This window comes from Miscanthus floridulus, chromosome 6 (assembly GCF_019320115.1).
Source record: "Miscanthus floridulus cultivar M001 chromosome 6, ASM1932011v1, whole genome shotgun sequence".
NCBI classification, from domain to species: domain Eukaryota; kingdom Viridiplantae; phylum Streptophyta; class Magnoliopsida; order Poales; family Poaceae; genus Miscanthus; species Miscanthus floridulus.
In genome coordinates this window covers 6,929,397-6,952,424 of record NC_089585.1, presented here as the reverse complement: position 1 = coordinate 6,952,424, position 23,028 = coordinate 6,929,397, and the positions used below count along the sequence as shown (strand labels likewise).

The window sequence follows — 23,028 nt, the reverse complement described above, 5'->3', positions numbered from 1 at the left end:
CCTTTGGCGCTCCACCGAGGAAGGCACAAGACCCCTCACAAGCAACCAATCGAGGCCAGAGACAATCACCAACTCCACTCAACGATCCTCTAATCAACGAGCTGTCTAGGTGTCAGCAAACACCAAGAGTAACAAGCTCACAACCAGCCCAAATCACCCAACTAGTGCCACAAGATGATACAACTCAATGCAATGCACTAGAGGCTCTCCAATGTCACTCAAGATGATGAAATCAAGTGAACAAGTGAGTGAAGTGTGTTGCTCAGCTTCCAAAGGGTGATCACAAGTGTATGAGGTGCCAAGAGAGTGGCCAAGGCCGGCCACACCCTCTATTTATAGCCACACAAGCAAATAGAGTCGTTATACCCCTTGGAGCTATTTCTACGAGGTCACCAAATAGGGCGGTGCTTGGCACTGGACATGGCGGTGACCTGCCCAACGGTTGAATTTTAATAGTCATAAACTAGCCGTTGGGGCACCGGATAAGGTGGCGGTGGCACCACCCTAGGGGTGGCAGTGACCACCTAGCCATGCCCCTGAGAGACTAAGTCATAAGAATAAAATGGCGGTGCATCGCCGTCCTAGTGGCGGTGCCCATGGCGGTAACCGAAGCTAGAACCTTGCTCTCTGGAATAAAATGGCGGTGGCACCGGATAGCCCATGGCAATGACCAGGCGGTGCACCACCATACCCATGGCGGTGTACACCAATGTGTCCAGTGACCACCCCAAACCAACCACTCTCGGCCCTTCTCTGCTAGATCTAGGTGGGCACCGCCCTAGGGGTGGCGGTGCCACCAGACAAGGGGTGGCGGTGCCACTCAGGCACCAAACCTCTTCCTTAAGTTGTAAATTCTTTTGCATTTTGTTCCATGGCAACTTAGAGCAACTTTCCACAAGTGATGCTAACTCTTCAAAGTGTTTTTTTTTTCAAAATATGTTAGAGCCAAGTTAGCATTTCTCAAATCATTTTTGATAAATATTTTCGCTTGCTCTCTGATGTGCACTAGGCCTAAATGCAATGCATGAAGTCTAACACCTAGTGGCACTAGATGACTGAATTTTCTAGTTAAGAACCCCTCTTAATAGTATGGCCATCTACCCTAAACATGATCACACTCTCTATAGTGTCTTGATCACTGAAACAAAATCCCTAATTATACATTTGCCTTGATCTCCATAGGGTTTTGTTTTTCTCTTTCTTTTTTTAAGTTGAGCACTTGATCATCATCACATGTGGCCATCGTATCATTTCATGTGATCAACATCACCATTTGAGTGCCACCATACTTCACAACTTGGATTGCACCAACCTACTATAAGGTCGAGATGGCGGACTAGAGGGGGTGAATAGTCCTTTCTAAAATTAATTATGTTGGCTAACCGAAACAAGTGCGGAATTTAAGACTATCGGTCTAGCCAAGACTACACCCCTCTATCTATGTTCTCTAGCACCTTCCAAAGATACTAATTAAGCAACAAAGGTGCCGGGCTAGCTAGAGCTCACCTAACCAATTCTAGAAGCAATGTCACACAAACCTATGCCACTAGTACTTTAAGCAACAGGGGAGCTCCTACACATGCTAGTAAGCAAAAGCATAAAGCCACCTAATGCTCACTAACAATGCTCAATAACAAGGCAACCAATGCTAAATTAGAGAGCGCTACTTAGCTACACAAACTAAGCAATGTGACTAACAAGGTTACACAAACCAAATTAGCCACGCAAGGGAGCTACTTCTATGCTACACAAGCAAGAAGGTAACTAGTGATCTACACAAGCTAACTAATTACAAGAGCAACTACACAAGCACAATGTATATAAAAGTAATTACAAGCTTGTCTAACAAGGATGCAAACCAATGGGAAGAACAAGGTTGACATGGTGATTTTTCTCCCGAGGTTCACGTGTTTGCCAACACGCTAGTCCCTGTTGTGTCAACCCCTTACTTGGTGGATCGGCGGCTAATTGGCATCACCCACCAAGCCCACATGTCGGGCACCGCAAGAACCTACCCCAAAAGTGAGGGTAGCTCAATGACACGCTCAACTAGAGTTGCTCTTCGTGGCTCTCGCGGGGCGAGCACAATGCCCCTCATAAAGCTCTTCTCCTGAGCACCGCACAAGCTTCTTACGGGCTTCAATGGAGACCACCACCAAGACGTCTAGGAGGTGGCAACCTTCAAGAGTAACAAGCACCACTGGCTTACAACTTGATCACCTAGTGTCACTCGATGCAACCTCACAATGCAATCACACTAGAATCGCTCTCTCACACAATCGAATGATCACTATCAAGTATATATGAGATGGAGGGCTCCCAAGCACTCTCAAGCATGGACACAAAGTCCCCCGAGGTGCTCAGCACCTGCCATGGCTGATGCCACCTTCTATTTATAGCCCCATGGGCTAAACTAGTCGTTACCCCTTCACTAGGCAAAACTCGGGATGACTAGACGCTCTGGTCTAATCGACCAGACGCTGGACCTCAGCGTCCGGTCATGTGATGCACACCACGTGTCCCCCGCTTCAAACATTGTTTGCCCAATCTCAATGGTCATCTGTTGAATGGACGCAACAGCTTGAACTGACTAGAAGCAGCAACCCTAGCGTCCGGTCATTTCTAGTAAGGTACTAGACATGACCGGATGTGTCCGGTCGGTCATGATCGGACACAGCACCAGCGTCCGGTCACTTCTAGCTATTCTGCTCTACCTACGTCACCACACGTCACCTTGACTGGACGCACACAGCTAGCGTCTGGTCACTTCCAGCGCCAGCGTCCGGTCGATGACCGACGCCTGCACGCTATCTATCACCATTGACCGGACGCTGGAACCCAGCGTCTAATCACTGCGTGACCAGAGTTTGGTCCACTCTATGGGACCTTTCTCACCTTCATTTCATCACCGAGTTGATCCATATCAACTCCAACTTCATCTCCTTAGCAAAAGTGCCAACACCACCAAGTGTACACTACCATGTGTATATGTGTTATCATTTTCACAATCATTTTCCAAAGGATTAGCCACTCAATCCTAGCAATGATGCAAGGTTAGATCACTCGAGTGGCACTAGATGACCGATATGCAAACAAGTTTGCTCCTCTTGATAGTACGTCTATCTATCCTAAACCCGGTTATAAACTTCTCTACACACCTATGACTGGTGAAATGAAATGCCCTAGGTTATACCTTTGCCTTGCGCATTCCATTCCATCTCCTCCAATGTCAATGCAACACATGCACCAACACGATCAACAATGATATGATCCACTTCATATCATCACATGATCATATTGGTTCATCGATCTTGACTTCATTTGCTTTTCACCATTGCCATCGTCCATTGGCACCAAGTCTTGCTTAAGCTTCACCACCACGTGGTCCATCGCTCCAAAGCCTTCGACTTGCCCTTCACGCTTGCAACTGGTCCATCAAGCCAAGTCTTGTCTTGATCTTCTCCACCTTGATCACATGACGCAATGTCATGTCTCATGTGCAATGAGCTCCTTCATCATCACATGTGTGAGCTTTGCAACATCTCCAAGACATTTTCACCTTCATGGCATATGTTGCTCACACATATGTATCTGTGGACTAATCACCTGTGTATCTCACATAAATACAATTAGTCCACCTAGGTTGTCACTCAATTACCAAAACCACACAAGGACCTTTCACCTACCTCATATCATAACTCATGACAAATGTTAGTGCATAGGTTTCATCAATTATTCAAAACCAAACTAGGGCTTTCAACAAGCTAAAGCTTAAATTACTTAGCTACACAAACTAAGCAATGTAACTAACAAGGCTACTCAAGCCAAATTAGTTATGCAAGAGAGCTACTTCTATGCTACACAAGCAAGAAGGTAACTAGCAAGCTACATAGCTAACTAATTACAAGAGCAACTACACAAGCACAAAGTATGAATAAGTGAATACAGGCTTGTGTAAGGGGATTGCAAACCAATGGGATAAACAAGGTTGACATGATGATTTTTATCCCGAGGTTCACATGTTTGCCAACACGCTAGTCCCTAGTGAGACAAGCTCCAAGGTTGCTGCCGGTCCTCTTGCTAGTGGTGACCTGTAAGTCACACTCTCCCACGTGGAGTGCTTACCACAAGCTCTAGCACTTTGACGCAGCCAGATGACCACTTGTCGCTCTTCGTATCTCGCTCTACTAGAGTTGCTCTTCATGGCTCCCGCATGGCGAGCATAATACCCCTCACAATCACTTCTCTAGAGCACCGCACAATCTTCTTTACATGCTTCGACGGAGACCATCACCAAGCCATCTAGGAGGTGGCAACTTTCAAGAGTAACAAGAAATCCCCAATCACAAAGATTTTCTAGTGCCACCAAATGCAAATCTTGAATGCACACACTAGGCTCTCAATCCCTCACTCAAATTAGCACCAAGCTTGAGAGGGAGAAGAAGGGGAGGAGGTGGATCTTCAATCTCTCATCCACACCCACAAACGGCACTCAATCTCTCCTAGAAATCTTAGCTCAAATCATGGGAGAGAGAGAGGAGAGGGAAGAACCCTAGCTCACCAAGAGCAACAATGGGGAATGGGTGTGGTGAGGAAGAAGGAGGGGAGAAGCCAGCCTTATCCCCTCACGCACAGCCTCTCCAACACTCAAACCCACACTAGAATTTCTTGTCTACGTGGCCTAGAAATTCTAGTGCCAGAGTGGACGAAACGCCCCAACGGCTCTTTCTCCAACGGTTAGATTAGGAGGACTTTCACACTAGAAATTCCAATGACGGTCTACAATTTCTCAGGCGGGTGCTCCTCACACCAGGTTGAAAGCCCTAATTTGGTTTTGGATAATTGATGAAACCTAAGTACTAACCTATGTCATCAAGTGTGATCATGAGCTAGGTTGGTACACACCAAGTGATGGAGCAAGTGAGAGGTCCATGGAGATGGAGATGGACATGTGATAATGGTGATCAAGCTCCAACTTGGAAAAGAAGAAAGAGAAAAACAAAAACCAAGGAGATCAAGGAAAAGGTATCAAATAGGTTTTTGTTCTAGCAGTCAAGACACCATAGAGGGTGTGAGTGTGTTTTGGATCGATAGCCATACTATAAAGAGAGGAAATCTTTCGCTAAACGGTTATCGAGTGCCACTAGGTGATATGATTCTTGCATATGCATTTAGGGACCTAGTGTGCTAACAATTGACCCTTAAAAATACTTTGAAAAATGCTAACACACGAGCACACAAGTTCTAGACTTTGTGGTTAGTAACTTGGAAGCAAGGGCGAAGACGTTGAGGAGTTAGAAAATGAAAAAGGAGAAGACAACAGTGACCTAACTCTGGCTATGGGCTGACCAGACATGGTGGTGTGTCTGATGCTAAACCCTAGCCCTCGGGTTGAGCTATTGTAGGACCAGACTCTATGTAGGGGCACATCCAATCACTGACAGCAGCATTCGGTCACTTGGTCCAGTGAGGGCACAGCGTAGGCAATCGACCAAACTCTGGAGACGCCTAGGATCGAACGTGCAGGGGGTACGTCAGGTCATGGATGATGTATGGTGATGTAGCCTCTATGTGCGAGCATAATAAGGACCGGACGCTGAGCGTGTTAGGTCATTAATGACCGAACATGTCTGGTCATGAAAATCCCGCTTGGGATGCTCTCTGCATAGATTTGGCCGCGATCAGACCCTGCATGACCGAGCATCCGGTCATTTAGAGCAGCATGTTTGATCACCCTTTAACTCAGGTGTGAAACATTTTTGACCATTGAGATCTAACGTGCGAGGTTTAATGGAAGGACACGTGGCAGCCATTGGCTGACCGGACGCTGGGGTGCTTCTGGTCAGTGCATCCGGTCGTGTCTGTAAGCTCCGAACGGCTCTTTGAGCCAAGGGGGGTCTATAAATGGTGGTCGATTTGGGGCTCACTTTCTTAGCACTTTGACATTCTTGACATCCTTATGAACCTAAGCAAACACCCCCTACTTATCTCCTTTACTGATTCATCATCATAGTAAGATTGGGAGTGATTCCTAGTGTATTTGCTTGAGTGATTGCATCTAGTGGCACTTGGGGATCGTTGTGGCTATGGATTTCTTGTTACTGTTGGTGGTTGCCGTCACCTAGATGGCTTGGAGCAGTGGAGGAGCATTGGCATGAGTTGATGATTGTTCGTGGCTATCTCCTGGTGATTATGAGGGGTCTTGTACCTTCTCCGATAGAGAACCGAAAGGTAACTCTAGTAGATTGCTCATGTCATTGAGTTACCTCACTTATGGGTAGGTTCTTGCAGTGCCAAGTGTTGGCTAGGTGTGTGATACCTATTAGCCACCGAACCACCAAGTGTTAGTCGACACAATGGGGACTAGCGTGCCAGCAAGCACGTGAACCTTGGGAGAAAAATTATGTGTCACTTGTCTCTTGGGTTTCTCCAAGTGATTGATTGAGCATTCATTGATTGGTTCACCTCTCTTGCCATGGCGATATAATCTTCCTACACTCTCCCTTGTATTTACATTGTTTACATTCTTGCCTAGTCAAGCTCTTTAGTGTAGTTAGTCTTTGAGAGCTTGTTAGTTTGGTTAGTGAGGCTCTTTAGTTAGTCTTTGAGAGCTCACTAGCTTAGAGAGTAGTGACTTAGCCTTTGTGTGAACCTAGAGATCATAGCAACTTAAATTATTGGTATAGGTGGCTTGCAACCCTTGTAGAGCTAGAGCAAAATTGTATTACACCATTTAGTGTACTAACCATTTATTCTAGTGAGTTTGTAAAAAAATTATAGGCTATTCACCCCCCTCTAGCCATTTAGGACCTTTCACAGCAGCGCCCCCGCATTGGAAATTCTAGCTCGGGCCAACTAAAATTCTAGTTAATTACGACCAACCAACAACCCCTGCCTGGAATAATTGGCACTGTGAACAAAAATTTCTTGTTAGACTGCCAACATGCCCAAAACAAATGCTATTTCATCCCAAAAGCACCAAACCAATTTTAGCACTTGAGATAGTTTTTCACAAAGGATTTTCCTAGGCTTTCTTATGTATCTCACCATGTCACTAAGCGCAAGGTATATGCAAATAAGACTCACACTTAGTGGCACTAGATAACCGTTGCAACTAAAAGATTTCCACTCTTTATAGTACGGCTATCTATCCTAAATTTGGTCAAGCACTTCTCTACTCAACTTAGACCGGTGAAATGAAATGCCCTACAAATATATCTTTGCCTTGCGCATTCCATTCCATCCCCTCCATTGTTGATGCAACACATGCACCAACCATATCATAAATGATATGATCCACTTTATATCATCAAGTGACTTTCTTGGTTCATCAATCTTGACCTCACTTGCTCTTCACTGTTGCCTTGGTCCATCGGCGTCGTCTTGCTCAAGCTTCCCCGGCATGCTATTTATCTCTTCAAAGCCTCTAACTTGCCCTTCACTCTTGCAACCGGTCCATAAAGCCAAGCCTTGTGTTGATCTTCTCCACCTTAGTCACATGACTCTATGTCATGTCTCATATGCAATGAGCTCCTTTATCACATGTATGAGCCTTGCAACAAATCCAAGCCATCTTCACTTCCATGGCATAGGTTGCCCACACATGATGTACCCGTGGACTAATTACCTGTGTATCTCACATAAATACTTATTAGTCCACCTAGGTTGTCACTCAAATACCAAAACCAAGTAAGGACCTTTCAATTGTTCATTTTATAGTTTAGGTTATGATTTTTTATACTAATTTAAACCATTCATTTGTCTTCATATATTATTTAAACAGCATATATTAAATTTATATTAGACAAGAAAGCATACTTTATCTACACATTCATTTTCTCTGACCCAGGCACCAACCAAACACATTTCTTTACACTTGCCTGGTCAGACAAATATCATCAACTTTCTAGGCAACTCTAATGCAACATTTTTTGCCCAGCAAGTTATCTAGGTCTCCAACCAAAAAGGCCCTAAGTGTGGCTAATGGGCTGAGTGTGGGATTCGGCTTGTGTCTGTCTATGGGCCTAAGGCCATGTAACTGAGTAATATAAGTACTCGGAGGGGTACTCAGGAGAAGGCATGAAACCTTGTAACAATGAACTGAGTAGTATAAGTACTCAGAGGGGGTACTCAGGAGAAGACATGAAACCTTATAACTGAATTCTGTTATCTGAATACGTTTCCGTCCTATTCATTCTTCTAAACTTCTGAAACTGCTTTTCTTCCTCAAATTCTCCTCTAATTTTGTCTAGTTATCATTAGAGTGTGTTTAGTACCCTGACAGTATCTGAGAATGAAATCCTGAATCTGAGTTACTAGGAATGATAATCCAATTGGTGAATTGAATATCGCTATGTAGTTGGAATTGGAATGCACCGTTGTTGACAACTCCATCTTTGGTTCCATGGCAGACGTCTAGAGCGTCCGTTGTCTGACGAGAGCTGTGAGCCTACGAGCCTGAAGAAGTGAAACACGGCGCAAGGCAAGACGATTCATGTGACGCTGCGTGAAGCTAAAGCAAATAAGGTGGGCCGGCGACCACGACCACCTTTCTCCCTGACACGGTCCATTGCGCTTGTGTATTTTAATCCGGCTAGGTTTAGTACAGGTTATAGATAACGAATTCAAAGATAGTCAAATTAGGTTATAGATAATAAATTCAAAAACACTCAATCCACATGTATTAAGGTAGTAGATATGAGTGCATCCAATCAAATCTGAAGGCTATATAATCTACCTCTATACACTTGCAGTAGTTATAGATAACAACTTTCTATAGTACCAGATAGCAGGTTCACCACCCAACGCAAGAGGTTAGTTGGTGGTTTGGTAAAGTCAGAAAAAAACATGGGAATAATAACCTTGCAGGTTGTCAGTCAGTTTTCACTGGTGATTATAGATGACAGAGGTGGTTGTGTCTTGGCTAACTTTGTGCAAAAGCATTCACTGAGCAACACGTTGTGACATGTGAGCACCTCATGTTTAAGACATATGAGCAGGGTTGTCTCTATGGGCGTGCAGGGTCGTCCATGTTCGCTTGGCTGATAAGCCATGGCTAAAAGTACTGTTGGCTGATTTATTGTGAGAGAAAAAATATGGTTTATAAGTCAAGCAAACAGGACGCTGACGACGGCGCAGCGCCTCTAGTTCTGATAGGCCTCCAATTTTCTAGTACCATAACCCATATAGCTAAGCAGATTTTGTTTCGTTGGCCCAAACCAAGATCGCCCACTAGCAAGCTTAATACAAAAATGGTTTTCTGGCCGGCCGCACGGCGTTGTTTTGTCTCCCGACTCCTACTACCAAACCTGTCCGTCTCCTATCGGTCATGTATTGCGAGTGACAGCAACGACGAGGCACCGAGGTGAGGCCCTGAAGGCTGAGAGTAATACTAATCATTCATATTTCTTTTTTTCAATTCATTCACAGTGAACTATAGCCAGTAGCGGATTGATCTCTAAATTTTGTTCTTTTCATCTAGACTCGCCTAGTGGACTAGTGTTTGAAGATTGAAGCCATATCTTCTGCAAATCGGTCTAAAATTTTTAAATCGGGTTGGCAAAAGCGTAAGAAAAAATAAAGAATAGAGATTTTTTTCTATACTAGTTAGCCTCATATATCTCCTCGGGGCGGCCCTGCATCTAAGCACCTCTAAGACCGTCTCCAACGGACTAGCCATTATGACACCCAAACCTAAATATGTGTCGTTCACGTCGGTTTGGGTGAAAAAAAGCACGGTACAACGGAGTAGGCAAAGCAGAGACCCAATTTGCGTCGGCGTAGAGTGGGAACGCAAATAAGCATCCTTCTCTCTCCTTGACCTATATCTCTGTCGCGCCCGCACAACTGTTTCGCGGGAGGGGAAGGAAGAGGAAAGCGCACCTGGAAGAGTCTGCCCTGCGACGGTAGAGATCGGGAAGCGCGGCCACTGCCACGGCCTCCACCCCAACTTCACCATATCAATCAGCAGCCGGTGACGCGTCAACCGCCGACGAAGAAACCCTGGCCACCGCGGCAGAGCGCTGCCGCCGGGCGGCCTCCAGGGTCGGTGTCGGGCTCGCCACCGATCTCTCCGCCTTCTCCCTCTACAACCTCAAACCCGCCCCTGCCAATGCCATCTCCCCACTGGCTGTCGTGCTCGTGGACGAGTCAGCCAAGCCAGCGGCGGCAGCAGCGGCAAAGGCATCGCTGCCTGCGAAGTCGCAGCTATCCCTGGCGAAGTCACGGGCCCCACCTGAGTGGGAGCGGGGGAGGCGGCGCGGAGGAGCGGGGCGAGCTGGCACGGCGGCTCGGGGAGGAGGCGAGGGGGTGGTTCCTAGCGTTCGTGGAGCGGTTCCTGGACGTGGACATGGGCGGCGTCGGGCGGATTGGGAACGGAGGGCTGATTTGCGTTGGCTGTTGGAGAAGGTAAATTTTAGGTATGGACACTTTTTCCTGTTCATGACACAAACCAGAGAATGGGTGTTGTGTTTAGGTTCTCATCATTGGACACAGTCTAAGACGTGCTTTCTTTGATTCAGAGATGCCCACCCCCACCCCCACCCCTGCACGTGGACGTGGAAACCTACGGTCGATGCCGGCAACAGTTGCATGTATTCGACCCATGTTGTTCAGAACTCAGAAGTTAAAGTTAAGAAAAAAATGGTAGTCAAAGAAGATTTTGCCGATTTTGAGATATACATGTGTACTCAAATATACTCTCTCTTTGTCGTGAGATATAAGATTTTTGAACTTGTCTCAAAACATAGGATTATTTGAATGAGTTTGTAGTTTGTAGATAGGATTATTAGCATCTACCACATCAAAAGAGATAGACTATGAAAATATATTTCATAATTTATCTAATGGAACTTTGGTGACATTATAATTGTTATTTTTATAGTTAAATTTAAGATAATTTGACTTAGTACACCAGGGAGCCTAGGAACCCCTAATATATTAGCATTGAAGGATCCCGATCTCACAACCATTTTTTCCTTTAGTATATAAAAAAATCAGTGACCTCACAACAATTCTTTTCCGTTGCTTATTCTCAGCTGTACTAATAGCCATTCATCTGCATTTTACTTAGTATCATTTAATCACCTGGGAGGACAGGGACTATAGCTATTTAGCCCAAGGAACTGATCCATTAAAACAGTTTGCCTATATTATCATAATTCAGAAAATGATATCTACTGATGAAATGAATTAGCCAACTATATTGAATAGCCTCTGTTTTTGTGTAAATGGGCAATGCTAGCCTGCCATAAAACTTTGTTTCATGAAGTGAAATCATTTGATATGGAGAGAGTTAGAAAGTATCAGGTGTAACAAACATTTTTTTCTGCAGCAAGGCATGATTTGTTTTTGTCTTTGAAGAGATTTAAGTCAATTTCACTAAAAGGAATTTCTGATCAGATGTTTATTTGCATCGTACATGTTGAGTGCTAAATGGTAACCAGCTAAGTTGTAAATCCTACTCCCTCAGTCCTTCCGTCTCTAAATAACTGTCGTTTTTTTTGTTTCCATGCCATAAGTTTGACTAAATTTATAGAAAATGCGTGCAATATTTATATCTCCAAATAAATTTATTATGAAAATAGATTCAACGATCTATCTAATGATATTAATTATGTACCATAAATATTAATATTTTTATATAAAATTAGTTAAAGTTATTTCTTGGAAAACGTGAATGATAGTTATTTAAGGACGGAGGGAGTAAGTCTTATGCAACAAAGAGCAAATTGTCTTTTGGTTGTTTTAATTTGCATCTTTGATCAAAGAGAGAATACTTGTATTAAAAACTGAGGAAATCAGTTGTGGCAAGCATGCACGTAGCAATCCCCATGTTGCCACATCTTAGACTGACTCCAACAGCGTTAGCAAACCGTGACCCATCCCCAAAATAGGTACTACACAGTGTTTTTGCGGTAGGAAAACACCCTCCAACGGACTACCCAATCATGGAATGCATTTTGCGTCGGAGGCAACACAGTAGGCAAACTTGCGTCCTCTCTCCGTCGTTTTGCGTCTCCTCTCCGTCCCTTTCCTCGGCCGCAGCAACAGCACGCGAGCTCCCTCCCCTCCAGCCGCAGCAGCATACGGCGGTCCCTCCTCCTCCCATGGCGAGGCGCGGCCCCTCCTCCTCCCTCTGACCGAGCATCCGGCGGTCCCTCCTCCGGTAGCGCTCCCACGGCGAGATCCGGCGGCGGCGAGCTCCCTCCCCTCTCCCAGCGCGAGATCCGGCGGCGGCGGGCTCCCTCCACCTCGGCCATGGCGAGATCCGGTGGCGGCAGGCTCCCTCCCCTCTTCAACGGCGAGATCCGGTGGCAGTGGGCTCCCTCCCCCCTCCCACGGCGAGATCCGGTAGTGGTGGGCCCGTCGGAGCCGCAGTGGCGCAGCGCCCTGCCCCGCGCTGCGGCCCACCTCCCCGCCGGCGCGCTCGGCAAGCTTGCCCCGGCGCGCGGCCCGCCTCCACCTCCGCCACGCCATCCTCCTCACCTCCGCCATCTCCCTCCTCTGCACGGGATGGAGCGCGGGCGCGTTGCCCTGCTCCGGGCGGCAGCCCTGCCCCGGCGCAGCGGCCCGCCTCCACCTCGGCGCGGCGGTCCACCACCACCTCCGCGCGTTGCCCTGCTCCGGTGCGGCGAGGAGGAGGCAGGGGTGCGCGGATCTGGGCCCCGCCGCCGCTCACCCTGGCCGGCGAGGCGAGCCGACCCCAGAGCAGCTTTGGGTCGTCCGTTGGAGAGGATGAATTTTGGGTGTGGATTTTTTTACTGTGCATCGCCTAAATCTGAAAAATGGGTGTTGTGTTTAGGTTGTATTGTTGGAGTCAGTCTTAGTCAACTTCACGTAGCAATCCGTTGTGGTACGGGGGGCCCATTCTTGTTCAAATTCCGTGATTGTCAAGCGGGGCCCACCAAAGGAGCGACCTGATCTGGATTCCTTGACCCTCGTCCTCGGCTGTCGGCTCCTCGTAGCCTGCCGCCCAGCCCCCGCATCCAACGGTCATCTCCCCTACGCTCCGCTCCCACGCCGCCACCGCTCCCCTCCTCGCGGCGCAAACCGCGCCTCCACAAAGCAGCGGCCGTCCCTTCCGCGGCTCCGCCTCCCTCTGCTCTCCGATTCGAGCGGATTCCATGGCTAGAGACGACGTCGGCGCGCTGGTTCCCGCGCTGGCGCCCGCTCCCGCTCCGGGTCAGGTCTACCTGCCGGCGTGGCGCCGCGCGTACGACCGCCTGGTGAAGATGCTGCGCCAGGCGTACAGGCAGGCCGAGGAGCTCTCCGTCGAGCGCGAGCACCTCATCACCGAGATCGAGTTCCTGCAGAGCAGCCGCCGCGAGCGCGAGGAGATCTACCAGGGCTGCATCCAGAAGGTAGGAACGATTCGGGTCCCGGTCTGCGGGTTGTTCCTCTTTGCGATTGGATTCGGGGAAGGCCGCCGCTGACGCGCGCTAGGTTTTCTTTCTTTTCTTTTTTTTTCTTTACGCCATCTCTTTTTCCAGATCTATAAGCACCAGGAGCTCCGCAAGAGAGTCGCTGATGCTGAGACGGCGGTGAGTATTGGTGGCAAGGAGCTTCAGATTCACTGCTACCAGAACCTTGCAGGTAAGGAAGGGGAGGAACCAAGTTAGGTATTGCATATCTGTGCCAAGCTTCATCTCTATTTGTTTCTGCTGTGCATTGTGTAGCTTGGAGTTGTCTCTTAAGATTACATTGGTATAAAACCGTTGGTTAACTTTGAGGACGTTGTAGTCGTGCGGCCAGCGCGCTGTTCTGGGCAGGTGGCCTGTAATGAACGCTTGATGTGTCTGCGGGGGTTTTTTGGTAGACTCAATCTTAACGTTTTTGGTTTGGTATTAGTTGTTAATCATGTGATAGATCCCTGGGTGATCATTTCCATGGACACGTTGATGTTCAGGTAGTGGCGTTTCGTTCTTGTTAAAACTGTGGAACCTTGTAATTTCGTTACACCCGTAATGAAATTCGGCTATGGCCATTGTGGAAAACATTGGTATAAAACAATCACCACACTAGAAGTTGACACCTTGTATGTTAACTACATCTCCACGTTGCAGTTTGTGATTCCAACTGTTGTTGACTATGCCATGTGCATTATTTTATTTACTTTTGGATCTTACAGCAGTCTAGACTTGTACAACAAAATAGTTTATTTGTCAAGAACTTGAATGTCGGCTATTTTTCTCACCTAATTGGGCTTTACAGTTGTGTTGGTCCAGTTGGATTTGTGCAGCATTTTCCATATGGTTTACAGTTTCTGTTGAAAAGACAGTATATGTTTGGCAGCCTTGTATATTCAACATGTCGCATTTTGAGATTCCAACTTATTATTTTGGAAGTTAAAGTCAAACCTTCCCTTGTGTGCTCAAACCAGAGCTTGCTGAGGATGATTTGGAGGACTTCAAAAGTTGTATTTCGAATTTGGCTGCTGAAAATACTGAGCTGAAGGTAATTACAAATACATGAGTTTAGTTTGACTGGACCATTGTGGATTTCATATTGTCCATCTCACCGATTTTTTACCTTCTCTCATAATGCCAGGAAAAACTGAAGAAGCTTGAAAGTCAGGTGGAGATCAGTACCGACAATTCAGATCACCAGAAAAGTGGGAAAGATATTAGGGAAGAGATAAGGAAACTAAAGAAAGCTTACAAGATCCTGAAATCAGAGAAGGACAAGGAAATTTCAGAATTACAAGCAGAAAATAAATTTGTGTGGAACCAGCTTAGGACAATGGAAGAAGATTACAGTGGGACTATGAAGAGCAAGAACATAGAAGGTAAAGCAGGCTACTGAGGCAGCACAAAAGAAGGATGATGAAATCGTTAGACTACAAGTAGAGGTGACAAATGCCAAAGAGAGGATGTCAATTCTTGAGGATGAGCTGCAAAAATTGCGCTCCTTGGTCAAGGGCAAGGATCTTGAAACTGATAAAAATGAAGATGGTCAACCAGAGACTAGTAGGATGTTGAAGAAGGATACTAATAAGGCAAACAGAAAATCTAAGTCTACAAGAACTTCCCAGGTCACACCTGATATTTCAAGAACTTACCAGGTCACACCTGATAGGCGAGAAGTGAAGACTACTACAAGAATGCGTGCGTCTGAGACTAATCAGAAGCGCAAGCGTAGCTCCTTAAAGTCCTCCCTGTCATGTGTAAGTATTCTGTTTACTGGTATATAGCAGGCTCATATTGCACTGCCAACACATGATCTATGACTATCAATTAGCAACACTTTTCGTTTGTTATTCAGTGTATGGTCAATGAAAATGTTGTTTTATTAAGTGAACTTGATCGTTTTTCTAATGTGCATAAACAAATAGACTAATTGTTTTAGCTGACCTAGAGTTTATCTAAAGACTCTGGTAGGCTCTATGTATGAGTTGTGTCTTGCTGTAAATATGGATTGGTAAGAAATTGAGAAATTAGGTTTGCTTTGTATGATTTCTAAAATATATGTATCCTTCAGAAGCGTTGTTGCTGGAAGTGCTAAAATGAACTGGACTGTGGAACTGTGGATTAATCAACCTATTCTACAATTATAGCCTGCAAATAGTAAATATGTACCTCTGTGGTCTGTGCTCTTAAGTCTTAACTTAATCTCCTAATTCTTGGCAGGCTTCATGAGTTGCATCTTTCTGTAAATATGGACAGAGAATAAGGTTGATGGAATTTAGTTGATTATTAAATGATTTGTAAGTGCTCGTAATGGGACCACATTCACTTGCAAGAGATTAGTAAGAACCTAACAGGATACGTTTCTTCATTGTTGATTACATCTTTAACGTGCAAACATGCTGGTAGCCTTATTGCTGATACGGTTTTATATTTACAGAAACATAGTGTGATGGGTAAAATATTATATTTTAGAGTGCAGATTTGGTGCCGAGGGGAGTTTAGAGTGCAGATTTGGTGCCGAGGGGAGCTGGCGCCCTCGTTAGCTAAAATACCATGTTGCATTGTTTCAAAAATCATCACAAAAATCATGTATGTACACATAAAGTTAAGTATAGACGCAACAATTCAGTTTGAAATTCATCCTAGATGCTAAGAAACAAAATAGACAAGCAGTCAACCTGGTACTGTTCATCATGTGCTGACAGTGACACTTCTGTTTTTTAAAAACTCAGCATCAAAGATGAATTTCAAACTGAATTGTTGTGGCTACACTTAACTTTAGGTGTACTACATTGATGATTTTTGAAGCATTGCAAGTATTTTAACTAATGAGAGTGCCAGGCCGCCGTGGGCGCCATATGACTTTCCTATATTTTATATGGTTTCTACAATGTCCTAATTCTTGGCAGGACGCATGAGTTGCGTCCTGCTGTAAATATGGACAAACAATGAAGTTGATGAATTTAGGTGAGCGCTGTGTGAGTCATAGGTGCTCATAAAGGACCATCACACATAGTTAAGTCGATCAGAACTAGGTAGTGTTCTCTTAATTCTGATTGGTCAAGGATCTGTGAAATAGTTTATTGGTAGTTTTCTGATTCATTAATCTCATATTCCTTTGCATTGAACTGAACTAGAGTTGGTATTACGAACATTTGCAGTCCCTTGCTCGATTGTCTTTGTACTCTTTAACAAAGAGCTACTCCCTCCATTGCAAATTATAAGCCGTTTTGGCTTTTCTAGACGCATAACTTTTGCTATGCACTTAGATATACACAATGTCTAGATACTAAGTAAAAACAATGTTTCTAAAAAAGTCAAAACATCTTATAATTTGGAATGGATGGAGTATATTCTATACTCCCTCCATTTCAAATTATAAGACGTTTTAGCTTTTCTAGATATGTACCTTTTGCTATGCACTTAGATATACACTATTGTCTAAATACATAGTAAAAGTAATGTATCTAAAAAAACTAAAGCATCTTGTAATTTGAAACGGATGGAGTATTTCTTAAGCTGTTATACACTCTTGTTGGACCTGCACTTTGGTCTTTTTTTTTTTTTTTTGATTTTTTACCTTTTATTCATGTAGCCCTGATTTGTGGTGCTCAAAATGTGGCATATATGTGCACTGGCTTTCTCATGTATACCTTTATAATTAGTTGTGCTGAGAATATGTTGTCACAACATGCAGGGTAACCAGAGATGTTACACAAGGACCTCTGCAAGTTAAAGCTGCTATGTCACCTATGCTCCTCCCGCCGAATTTCACCGTTCCCAGGCTGAAGACCACAACTCATCCCTAAAAGTTTGAAACCACTGGCCACTGTAGTCTGATGTGCTCACAATTGAAGTTGTCCCATCACGCCGTGCTCTGACAGTAGGTGAGGCTAAGCTTATCGGTTGCCGCTGGCAGGTTTGACTTAATTGCAAAGCAGCATTATATAGTCGATTAACTGTTTTTTTTTACATATTTCTTCTCTCATCTCTGTGTTGGAGTGCTTGCAACATGTATTATGGGTGCCGTGTAACAGATGCAGAAGGTGTCCATGTGTGTTGTTTATGTAGTTTAGCACTTGCTGCTCGCTTGCCGGGCTTTGAGTAAGTGTAACAGATTTGTTTATGTGTAAGTGTAACAGATTGACAGCTCTTGTAGCATATCTTCTTGTGAGCGTTCGCAGCATATCCTGTTGGTATGTGTTGAGGCATGATTCCCATGGCTTGCTGGTAGAACATAACACAAGAGTCTACCACCGTTGGCCTTGTGTACTGCTGTGCTGTTTGTGAATGGATGCTGAACACTGAAGGCCATGAATTAATCATAACTCTGAAAGATGCAAAGTTTGTTTTTTGGATTATTTTGTTGCTCCAAAAGCTGTATGTTAACACAATCCTTGGGCTTGAGAGGTCATGTGAGAATCGGACGGGGATTCAGCTTTCCCATTTTCTTTTTCTGTACCGTAGAAACGATGCCGTGTTGAGATATACATGTGTACCAATGTTTTCAAATCGTCTGATTAATCGTCCAATCAGTCCCGGCTGACTGATTAGGGGTACCGTCGACTTATACAAGCCGTCCGATTAATCATGATTAATCATCCTAGTCAGTTCCATGGCGACTAGGTTGGACGACTTGAAAACATTGATGTGTACTGACTACATACAGATTATATATATGAACAAACAGCCATTAACCCATTACTCCCTCGCCTACAACCTCCATGCATCAACAAAAACTGCCTTCAACCTGTAGATCTTCGCAGGCCAGGTGCCGAAAGGCATCAAAACTTTGTGGCTGCACAACTCAGCTCAAGGAGTCTTCAGCTTTCATGAGCTGTGGTTGTCAGGCCATGGCCATCCGAGAAGTCTTCACCCAACACCCATGTTAAACGTTGTAGGGGGCCGCCCCTCCAGTTTCTTCAAAAAAAACACCCACGCTAAACGTTAAGCGAGATGCGGGTCTTGATGGGCTTCAGCTTCACTCCCATGCTCTCCGGCGATAGAAGCTCGGGCGATATGCAGAACGGGCTCAGTGTGCTCCGGGGGCTGCCTTCCTGCTGGGATGGCCTGTAAAGCCCGTATCCCATAAGGAAGTATTCCATCGGGATCACCATCGCATGGGGCTGCTCTTCTGTGACAAGTGAACCACAAGCCTGAACCTGCACAATTTTGACCACAAAAGACCACCTCAGCCATCCGCCTTACTCCTCTGTGTAGTGTAGAGATCAAATTGTAACCTCAAATTTTGGAACTGTATGTTACCTCGACTAGGGCGCAGTATCTCTGGTCTAGCTTTGTCGTCATGTGGACAGCATCAGCATGGAACTGTGAAGTTTTCTCCAACAAAAATCAGCATCCGGCACTGAAGCTTCTTCAATGATTCCGTTAAATCATGCCGCCTGATGGACAGAGTAGTCAAATTTTGATCATTCGGATCCCCATTTCTTTGTCTGTTCAGGTCATGCACAACAAGGATATATTCTTGCTACCTGTTAATTGCCTGAAGGAACCGCCAGACATTAGTTCCCCGCCTCTCATCAAGTAACTGCACAAAAGATTATCATGTTTTTTTTAATTTCATGTTCAAATAGCAGATGAGATAATAGTCCATCCCATTTTAACAACACTAGAGAAAATAAAGGAGATAAATACTAACACTTCTGCAGGCTTGGACAATCTCTGATTCAGGATCTTGACCGTTACCACGAACGTCCTGCACAAAACATCAGAAAGCAGCAGCCCTGAGTGAATCTGGATAATAAGCAAAGCACCTATATGCCTGAGAATTTGTGCAAGGGGAAAAGAAAGCTGAAGGGGGATCAAAAGTACCACTGCTGAAATATCGCTGAAGCAAACTTTCCTTGACTAACCCACGTGTCCCATAGTAATAAAGCAAGTTTAATAATACCTGGGACATGAGATCCATGTTAACACACTAAAATACTGCATAATGAAATGAATAATTGACAGGAGGACATAAGGCATCTGAAATAACTGAAATAAAGCTGCTTGTTATGACCTTATTATACAACCACTCGCTCCAAGAGGGGGCTTTGCATACAGGTGAAACCAACATTAGGCCAAGAACCCTCTCCCGATACTTCGTCTGTGATGGTGTCCACAAAACATTCTTAGCAAGCGCTCAACAGGAAAACAACCCAAAAGTTATCATCTCATGGTCACACTTACTGCAAAGAGGGTGAGAACATAGGAACCAGCAGTGACACCCAAGCACATGACAGAACCTAAACTGCAGGGAAGAAACCAAGATTACAACATCAGGGGGGACCACCTCTATACGAACCCAAAGTAGTAATACGGAATTCAGCAAATGTCCTGATACACTACCTGAAGAAATCGAGGACATCAGCAACCTGATCTGCAAGGTCATCAACAGATGGCAGAGGCACATCAGCTGAAATCGGAGCTGCTCCTAACTGCAATACTTAACATACACAATAAAAAAAACATGTAAGAACCCAACCTAACATGAAAAGAATGGTAAGTGGTTGGTTGCCTGAACTAATCAATGCAAGAAAAACACACACATCATAACTGACCTCGTGTCCTGGAGGTGTGATGTGGTACACACAGAAATTGTGAAGTAACAGCGACGCAGCCTCTGGACAGAAGAACAATCCTTGGAAGCAAGACATGTCTACCAAACAAGAAGAATTTCCCAAATGTATTAAGTTGCTGTATCTATGGCAAAGCTTGCTATCTTTATCCCCAAAAAAATCTAGAGAAAACAAAGGCACTCACGATTTAAGGCTACATCCGGATAAGTTACGAGCGCGGGCTTGTCCTCGTCTCCATATACAGAAACCGATAGAGGGCCATGCCTCGTTCTTACTCGATGCTCCTGAGGAAACAAAAGTCACATGCACATGTTTAGGATCATCAGAATTCAGTACCGTACAGAGAAACAATACAATCAGACATGTTTCGAGTTGCCATATTACATCTAATTCCTCATCAGTTGACCAAACAATCCCCCCCCCCTTGCTACTGATAATCGTCAGACACCACACAGGAGCATTGCCGTATAAACAGGGCAGGAGTTGCATTAACAATAAACAACTAAAATCCGTGCCACTTAACTTGTCGCCTTGTCGGTCTTCATGTTCTCGAACATCATCAACCATCGATAGTTGGGGGTTCTCTCATTTCTAATGACAAACACCCCTACCGAACCAACCGCCATAGCTATCCGAGAAAGAGCAAGGACAAACCCCAGGGCGACGAACCAAACTCAAACTCAAACCCTCCCCACACGAATGCACCCAGACCAAACATAAATGGGAGAAAAATCAAGAGGAGGAAGGAGGCCGCGCACGGACCTTGCCGCCGAAGAAGATCCGCTCGACGTCGACCGACACGGAGCCGCTGGAGTCCCCCATGGCGGTCGCCTCCCTTAACCCTCTAGAAGCTCCTCCTCCCCTCTCCTCCCGCCTCCTGTCTCTCTCTCTCTCTCTCTGCTCCGCCGCTGGCCTGGCTTGCCTTGGCTTCGCTGGCTCCCCCCCTAAATTCCTCGAGTACATTGCGTGCGCGTGTATATATACGCGGAGGCGGGGCGCCCGAATAAGCACCCACCGATGGCACGGCGGTCAACTCACCGCCCACGGTGACCCACCCAACGGCGCCAGAGACGAAAAAAACAATGCGCCTGTGGGGCCCCACCTGTCACCGAGCGTTCCGCGTTTACGCGTTTGACTAACCTGTGGGCCTGGCGTTTCTTTTGCTTTGCTCGGCGTGGGGGCGACAGCCGACAGCTCGGACGGGGTCGCTTGCTAGGGGCACCCCGCGTTTGCCCCTCGTGAAAGGCGTTTACACTTTTTTTTTTTGCGAGGAAAAAGGCGTTTACACTTGTGGTAACCGTGGGGGAATGGTTTTTTTTTTTGGAGTGGAGAAAACTAGGAAAGGGTTTTAAGCTTTCGAAAAATGTGACGCCAGATGAAAATCTGGTAGAAAGCCAGGAAGCGATGGTTATGAATGCGCTCTAAAATTGGTTATTGCCACCAGGTTTTGTTTATGGTTGTGTTATGGAAAATGTGTGCTAGTATTAAACTCTTTCCATACTTAGTCAACAACGCATTTCGAAACACCTGGACATCCATTAGGAATAGCATGATGAAAATAATGCATTTAATCGTGCCACGTTAGTTTCCGAATGGTTCTTTTAAAGATAGTACTAGATTAATGAAGCTTGAACGGTTTATTTGTCTATCATTCGCATAATTTAACCCTAGTAACAAACTGATGACAGATTATGTAGGAGGCGATATAAGGGCCATGTCCCATCATGATTCAAGTTTTTCTACTAAATCCCATGAGATTAAGAAAAACTCAGTGCATGTTATGAATTTTGTCAACTAAAATAATATGGGCTTGCTCGTGTCGCCGTCGCGCAAACAGGCATGAGACAAGTGATACTAGAGCCATGATCATCACAACCATGGTGGTAGTTCTAAATGTGCTCCAAAATTGGTATTGCTAGTAGGTTTTGATCGTGATCATTATGAAAAACGTGTGCTCATAATGCTTCCCATACTTAGTCAATAACATATTTTAGAATATTTAGACATTCATTAGGAACAGTCATAACAAGAATAATTTAGTTCATCAAAAATAGTTTCATATTTTATTTTTGAAAAAATAGCTTGAAGCTCGAGCCATAGAAAAAAATATCCGAATACTCTATCCGTCCATAAAGAATGCAATTCTCGTATTTTTAGGACAAATTAGTGAACAGCCAAATGGTGTACATACCAATTCTCCTTTTTATTTCCCTCTTGTGTTGGTCGAACCGAGGCAGATAATTATATCCATGAACTATATGCTACTACTTTATTGGTCCCATGCACGTGTATGTAAGCATTACATGGAAATTATGTATCGATCTATATTGTATCATGACATTGTTTTTGACCGTTTATGTTTGTTTACCAGAACATGAAAAGAAGTCATTTTGTGATTTTAGAACAATCATTTTTTTACCCTTTTTGATTAGTTATTTTGATAAACACATAAAAATCTCATACTAACCACCTTTATGTTTTATATTGTGGTATCGTCTCTGTCTGTTTTTATCTCAACATATTACACTACTTTTTACCAAACCATACATAGAGTCGAGGGTCTTATAATGATAAGGTAGTCCTAAGCTAGAGTTGTAATCTTTTATTGAGACAACATTTGAATGCTAGAATTATTTTACACAATGGAGAGTAATTGTCTATTGGGTGTCGCTAGGCAAGAGTGGTGGGTCTCAAGCCTCCCCCCTCTATGGCAATGGAACCCTTATATTTTTTTGTTCATGCCATGGAAGAGAGAAAGGAGGGTCTCAAGGATGAAGATGACATGAGGCCATCATGATCTCCTTTTAACATCTGTTCTTCTAGATATGCTCTCTCGCTAGCTATAAATTAATCATCACAGGGAATGGATTTGTATATTCACATATTCTCTTTGTCCCATAAATGATATATAATTCTAAAACAGTACTAGGTCAAATGATAGGTTTTCGTTTGACCAAATTAATATGAGAAGATACTAATATTTGACCTACTAAATAAATATTATTAGAATAATTGTGAAATATATTTCCACGATTTGTCTA

The 23,028-nt window shown here is 44.6% G+C and overlaps 1 non-coding gene and 2 pseudogenes across 1 annotated transcript; 2 read left to right on the top strand and 1 right to left on the bottom strand.

Moving 5' to 3' along the window:
• The first annotated feature begins 12,871 nt into the window (after window positions 1–12,871).
• LOC136461576 (WEB family protein At4g27595, chloroplastic-like) lies at window positions 12,872–17,694 on the top strand (annotated as a pseudogene).
• Window positions 16,317–16,422, top strand: LOC136462132 (small nucleolar RNA snoR103). The gene has a single exon (XR_010760651.1). It is a non-coding gene; the product is annotated as a small nucleolar RNA snoR103 (small nucleolar RNA).
• Window positions 17,695–17,822: 128 nt separating the features above from the next.
• LOC136461577 (protein NDL1-like) lies at window positions 17,823–20,924 on the bottom strand (annotated as a pseudogene).
• Between the last annotated feature and the right edge of the window lie 2,104 nt (window positions 20,925–23,028).